Source organism: Colossoma macropomum, unplaced genomic scaffold (assembly GCF_904425465.1).
Source record: "Colossoma macropomum unplaced genomic scaffold, Colossoma_macropomum, whole genome shotgun sequence".
NCBI lineage: Eukaryota > Metazoa > Chordata > Actinopteri > Characiformes > Serrasalmidae > Colossoma > Colossoma macropomum.
Window position 1 is genome coordinate 14,253,876 of NW_023494798.1, and position 6,804 is coordinate 14,260,679.

The following is a 6,804-nucleotide window of genomic DNA, read 5'->3' on the forward strand; positions in this document are numbered from 1 at the left end:
TGAAGTAAATGAATGCAGGACTTCTACCAGTCCAGGTCATGTAACATGTTTGGAGCAAGATTTTCTGAATTCTAAAAGCAAGACAGCTCCACTGGGCAGGTTCTTGATGAAAGCATGTGAGCTTTGTGTTCTATCACTGCCTTGATCTTCTGGACTCCAGCATGTAAAATACGTTGACCTTAATACGATGTAAACATCATATTACTAAATACCTGATTCTGGGGATATACCACCCTGGAGAGTTCAGGTCTAACACACCTGGCTCTAATGTTCAGACACCCTTGAAGGCCTTCATTACCTGGAACAGGTTTGTTAGAATAGGCTTGGAGCTGAGGTCTGCAGGGTGGTAGATCTCCAGGACCAGGATTGGGTGCCCCTGCCTTATATGATTTTTCAAAATTTCTGCATGATGAAATGGTTAAGATGTAAACAAAGTCTTTGTCAACTCTGACAAGAATGCAGTAAGTACCAACAAAATTAAAGCAGTGAATGGAAAAAAAATGCATAACTGGCAGGAAATGGGCTGAAGGGCCTGGGATCTGTCTCACCAAGCAAGTGCAACAGAGACAGGTTTACTGACCAAGTTTCAGCTTCAATAAATGGTATAGCAGTTAACTCATTTTATGAAAACGTTCTTGTGCACTCAGGTTTAGATACTCAAGCTAAGATTAAACTTCATGCATATGCATTTTAAAGCATGATGTTTACAGCAAACATCCAAATCGCTTATTATGTAGTCTGATTTGCTTCCACTGCTAAAAAGCTGTTCTTCAAGTGATTAAGGCCACAAATGCTGGTCTACCTCCCTCAGTTGGCACCAGAGTAGGATAGGCACTCTCTTTGAGAGTGGTTTGATGTGACATTGTCCGTTCTACAGAAACTGAGTCAGATTTTTCCACAGTGGTGGTGACAAGATTTTGGCCAAAATGTATATATATCTTCATTCATTTGTATATATCTACATTCATGGTGGATGAGGTACATGCAGGGCGTTGCAAGGCAAAATAATAGCATATTGGAAAAAATCCTGCTTCTCAAAGGTCATCATGTTTGCTACATTCTCTGAATGACAAAAAAATGGTAGCACTGTAATTAAGCCTGACGTTGATTAGCAAAACATGTCTGTTATTCTGCCTTTCCAATCTGAGCCAGAGCGGGACATTCTCCAGGAAGAAAACACCGATGACAGTCCTCATCAAATAAAATTACAAAGCCAAAAGTGGGGCAAGTGGTCAGTGCAATGGTCAGTGTTAGTGCTGTCCTAAGCTAATGGAGATAAACATGCTAAAGAGCTTTTGTACAGAGGTAAAGTTTCCATTCAAGTCTGGTTTTTGCCACTTGCTGCAGAGACATACTAGAGGTCTCTACACTGCACTACAAAATACAACTTACAGTCTGTATTGTACAGTCTATAAATGAAACAGTAGAGGAGCTATATCTCAGCAGTGGTAGCCTTAGGAGAGTCAGGCTCAGTGACCGGTTAGCTTGTATTGTCTCTTTCAAGCAGTTAATCGCTCAAAGTTCAAGCACTGTCTACGTAAATTTTACTTTATCATTTATAACTGACTATGTGTTTATTATGACAGTTACGACATTTAGTTATTTACAGTTATTACAGTTTCTTATTTACCGCAAAATAACAGAAATGCGGACCGGGAAAATGCTCCCCACTTATGAGTCATGTTCAGTCGCAATTAGAGCTGCGGAGCAGTTTTGGCTAGCCGTTTAGTGCCGTGTCACTCCAGGTTTAGCTCTGTTTTTTCACGGGTATTTTCTCGACCTTTTCCTACTTTTCTTACTGCTAAGAAAGCTGTGAAGACAGCAGTTTATTTTTATTTTATAGTCCTCCTGCTGAAAATTACACTCAAAAGCAGCACAATATGGCACTGTATTTATTTGCTTTGTCCTATTTTGAGCCATCTTATCCTTATTCTTCTAAAACAACTTAAACTACTCACTGACTACAGAGTTTGGTTTGAACTCTAATGTAACACACTTACCTGTGTTAAATGTGTCATATCCATATGATCCTCATCTTTTTCATGACGTAGACCAGGTGTGTTAGATTAGAGTTAGAAGGTGTAGGGAGAGATCATGGTCTTAGGTCTTAGGACTTCCCTAGGCACAACCCATCTTTGGAGGCCCCCCATCCTCCAATCAACTCTGACAAGAATGCAGTAAGTACCAACAAAATTAAAGCAGTGAATGGAAAAAAAATACATAACTGGCAGAAAATGGGCTGAAGGGCCTGGGATCTGTCTCATCAAGCAAGTGCAACAGAGACAGGTTCACTGACCAAGTTTCAGCTTCACAAAACCTAATAAACGGTAAAGCAGTTAACTCATTTTATGAAGACTTTCTCTGTGCACTCTTAGATACTCTTTTGAGTGAATCTCCCTGTATAACCTAAGAGTAGCTCCATTAGTTTGCTTTGAGGTCCCTGTAGCTACTGAATAATTTCTTTGTACGTAATAAGTCTGAAATGTTAAGGGGTTTATTCGTTCCTGGGTAGGTGAGTAGAACAGCAGGATCAGACTTAGATATCCATGTTCTGGTGACCCTGGATGTTGACCTACTTGTTACACTACATACACTGATCTACACAAGCATGGCAAACTCCCCCCAACCACTGTGTGTTTAGTGTTTATGTGTGAGTTTTTAGGTAAAAAAAAAAAAAGACCTGCTGAGTCATCACACAGGAACAATGCCCACCCCCTATCTGAAGAGCTTCACCTTCAGTCCTCTCACAGTGCCCTCTCTGCTATTCTTAAAATAGGGAGGGAGGGAGAGAGAGCGAGATAGCAACAGCAAGAGAGATCAGTAATACACAAAAAACTGCCCTACATCTTGGGACCATATTGTCACAGCCTATTAAGGCAAGACATCATTTTATTAATAAAATTTTCCCTTAATTCATTCTTTCTATCTCTTTCTTTGTTAATGACTCAGACTAATAATCTTTTACAAAAACACTTTTAATGGTCTATTTCTATTTTTCTTCCTATTACTTACTATTTCCTATTAATTTTATTCCTGTTACTTACTGCAATAATTTGCACATGTACTAATGCAGCTGCTTTACATCTGGTACCTCTGTCCACCAGATGTGCACTGAAGGATTTATGCGAGTCTTAATGCTGCCAGTAAAACTGCCAATACATGGCTAGTCAGAATAACTACTACCCTTTTTTAAACTCGCTAACACATTCTAAACACAATTCCCCAGACCTTATCATCAATTACCAAAAGGAAAACTCTTTTGGTTAAAGTTTAAGTAGTACTCACCTGATGCACACATATTGCATAATCAAAAAGTCCAAAGCACAGTTAGTCTCATGCTGTCATGCAGAAGGCTCTAAAGGTGCAAACAAACAATGAGAAAACTGTAATGCAGTTTCAAAACATCGCAAGGCAAAAGTGAAGAAGAACATTTTTTATATCCTCAATGGAATTTTACAAGCTGAAAGATAACAATTCAGAGGGAATTAAAAAGTCTTTGGCGTATGTCCTGTCCTCAGTCCAGGTCTTGGAGCATCGAGATGTCAGGGGCGGAGCCTACCCCCAAAGAATATAGAAAAATAAACTGATACCCACCAGAGAAGATATTACACAAAATGGTAGCACATATTGTTCTTGATGTTTAAGATGTTGATTGTGACCCAAATGTATATATACCTTTAAAATACATTCATGGTGAATCATGGGGGTTCATGTGGGCCATTGCAAGGCAAAACAATAGCAAACAAAATTGGAAATTGGAAAAAATTCTCTGAAGTGACGAAAAATGATAGCACTGTAATTAAGCCTTCAACATTGACATTGGTTAGCAAAACATGTCTGCTATTCTACCTTTTCATTCTGAGCCAGAGTGGGACATTACTCAAGAAGAAAACACTGATGACAGTCCTCATCAAATAAAATTACAAAGCCAAGAGTGGGGCAAATGTAATAGTGTCAGTGCAACCACTGCTGTCCTATGCTCACAATATAAACATGCTGTAAAGAGCTTTTGTAGTTAAAGTTTCCATTCAAGTCTATTTTTTGCCTCTTGCTGCAAAGACATCTATGCTGCACTACAAAATACAACTTACAGGTTGTATTGTACCATCTATAAATTGAACAGTAGAGGAGCTATATCTCAGCAGTGGTAGCCGTAGAAGAGTCACAGGTGACAGGTTAGCTTGTATTGTCTCTTTCAAGCAGTTAATCGCTCGAAGTTCAAGCATTGTCTACGTAAATTTTACTTTATCATTTGTAACTGGCCATGTGTTTATTTCTGACAGTCACATCATTTACAGTTGTTAACAGTTATTACAGTTTCTTATTTACCGCAAAATAACAGAAATGCTCCCCACTTATGAGTCATGTTCAGTCGCAATTATAGCTGCGGAGCAGTTTTGGCTAGCCGTTTAGTGCCGTGTCACTCCAGGTTTAGCTCTGCTTGTTCGCAAGTGTTTTCTCGACCTTTAATTGAAACAAATGGTCTGAAAATAAATATAAAGGATATTATTAACAGGATAGAGTCAAAATATTAGGACAGTGGCTATTGTGGAAGGGGTTAGTTGAAGGGTAGACAACAGATTGAATGGATTTGTGAACTAGGACCCAGTGTATAAATTGATGCTGTACAGAGTGACTGGTATTTCCCATCAAGCACTCTGTCAGTGTGAAGAGTGACTGGTATTCACATTAGCCTGAGTGTCAGGCTCATTGCATTCACTCATTAGATAGGGTCATGGGCCCACTGCATTCACTCTATTGACTAGGGGCCACAGGCCCAAGCATTCACTCATCGACTAAGGGCCACAGGCGCAAACATTCACATCCACGGGTCCATTGCATCCACTCGTTAGTTCGGGACCATGGGCCCATTGCATTCACTCCATTAGCTTAGACGATACCCAGAGTTCAGGTGTTCTTTCTCCCTCAGTGCTCATTTTCTTTACATATTTTATTTTACATGCACCTTTATACTTCTTTGCCATTGTGAAGTTGTTATGGCTTCATTAGCATCCTTGCTGACTGTTGTTCAATTGATTGCGCTAGTGTTGGTGAGTTTAAAGTGAGAAAAAAAGGTAATACTTTCATTCTAAATTGTAGAGCAACTATGTATTTGGTATGAGTGTGTATTTCTGTTGGTATGAATTAGTGGAACTGATATGAACAAAATAAACATAAAAACAAGTCCAGAGCAATAGGACCTTTATGCATAGTAGGTCTCATAATAGGTGTCATGCAATACACGTCACTGTCGCTTCTTTTCTTTGTGAAAGACAAATGCTTGAGGAACATGATGGATTGATTTGCTTGGGGCAGACAGGACTCCCCCTGTTACACTGCAGGATTGTAACCTAGTGACGACTGCCGCGCTTGCATAAACTCTCATGTAAAGAATAATAATCTCCTGTTAAATTGCTTGTAAAGTAATGACAGAATCACAAGCTTTAATTGAACAGATTTTTTCCTGTGCAATGTTACCAGTACACCACCTGCCAACCTACGTAATGTTTGTTCAAACTGCACAGGGAGAGGCTGCAGACAAGAGAGAGAGAGCGAGAGGTCGTCACTGGCAGGGCAGGGCTTTTACAGTGCAGGTGTGAGTGCAGGCTGGACTGGAGCTGGACTCTCTGATCTACAGCTTTGATGTGCGGTCCACAGGTGTGCTCAAAGCTGCTTACTAGAGGAGGCCTACTTAGCGCCGATTAGCACCTGTGTGTATGATGCAGTGGCAGCAAGAGAAGTGCAGTGGAGGAGGGGATTGGTAATGAAAGGAAATGTAACATAAAGTGGAGCATCTTTTTGCATTTTTTATTATGTACAGATTATACTGAAAGCTAGTGGTTAATCGTGACTTATTCATAATAGGTCTTGTCTTCAGTCCAGAACATAAACATCAAAAGCCAGCCAAAAAAGAGGAAAAAAATACACCTCTACAATAATGCTAATTTCTGCTGGTTCTAGTAGTATGTTAGCATTAAGCTAAAGGCAAAGACATTCTATGTTATATTTTAAGCTTGTAACATACAAAGTTGAATATATTTTACCTTGTAGCAATTTTACAGTGTACTGGCACTGAGCTGCCACTGCTGTTTTCCATTGCTAACATCTGAATGAAACGTGTTGGTCAGGCAACGATTCTTATTCACATTCAGTGATTTATCCAAGATTTCCAGAAGGCCTAGAACATCATTTTTTCTCACAAAATTGGTCCCACCTATTGTTGGTTGATTCTACTCTCAGTTACTAATTATGTTGCTAGTAAGCCAGGCAAATTAACCCTTTATTTCAGCTCCTGATGTCCTAACCAATGGGAGAGCTCGCTTGGCTGTAGAAATTTTTTTGTCAGTGAGTCAAGAATTTCACCCTTTTGTTTTCATCCAAAATTTAACAACAACATACTGATAAGATTGCAACACTTGCAGAGTTTGAATACATCAATCATGACAATTACACTTAATAAATATAACTAAAATGTACAGACACTGTTAAACTCAAAAGAAGCATGTTTTTTTCTTATCCCAGGTTTCAATAGATCTCAATACTCAAATATTTTAATAATTAGGGGTTCAGCATTTGGGTATACATATAAACATCTCACAGGATATGTATACACATCTAATTAGCACAGTGAACAATGGTGTAGTTTGATTTATCTAGACTATCTCTCTAGACTATCTAAGTAACAAGATTTTATTCCAAGCAGTTTTGGACAATTTCTATCAGTCCATTCATCATGAAATGCTAGCTGGCATTTTGAAATGATACAAAACAGAACAAAAAATGGATAAAAAATGTTTTGATCTG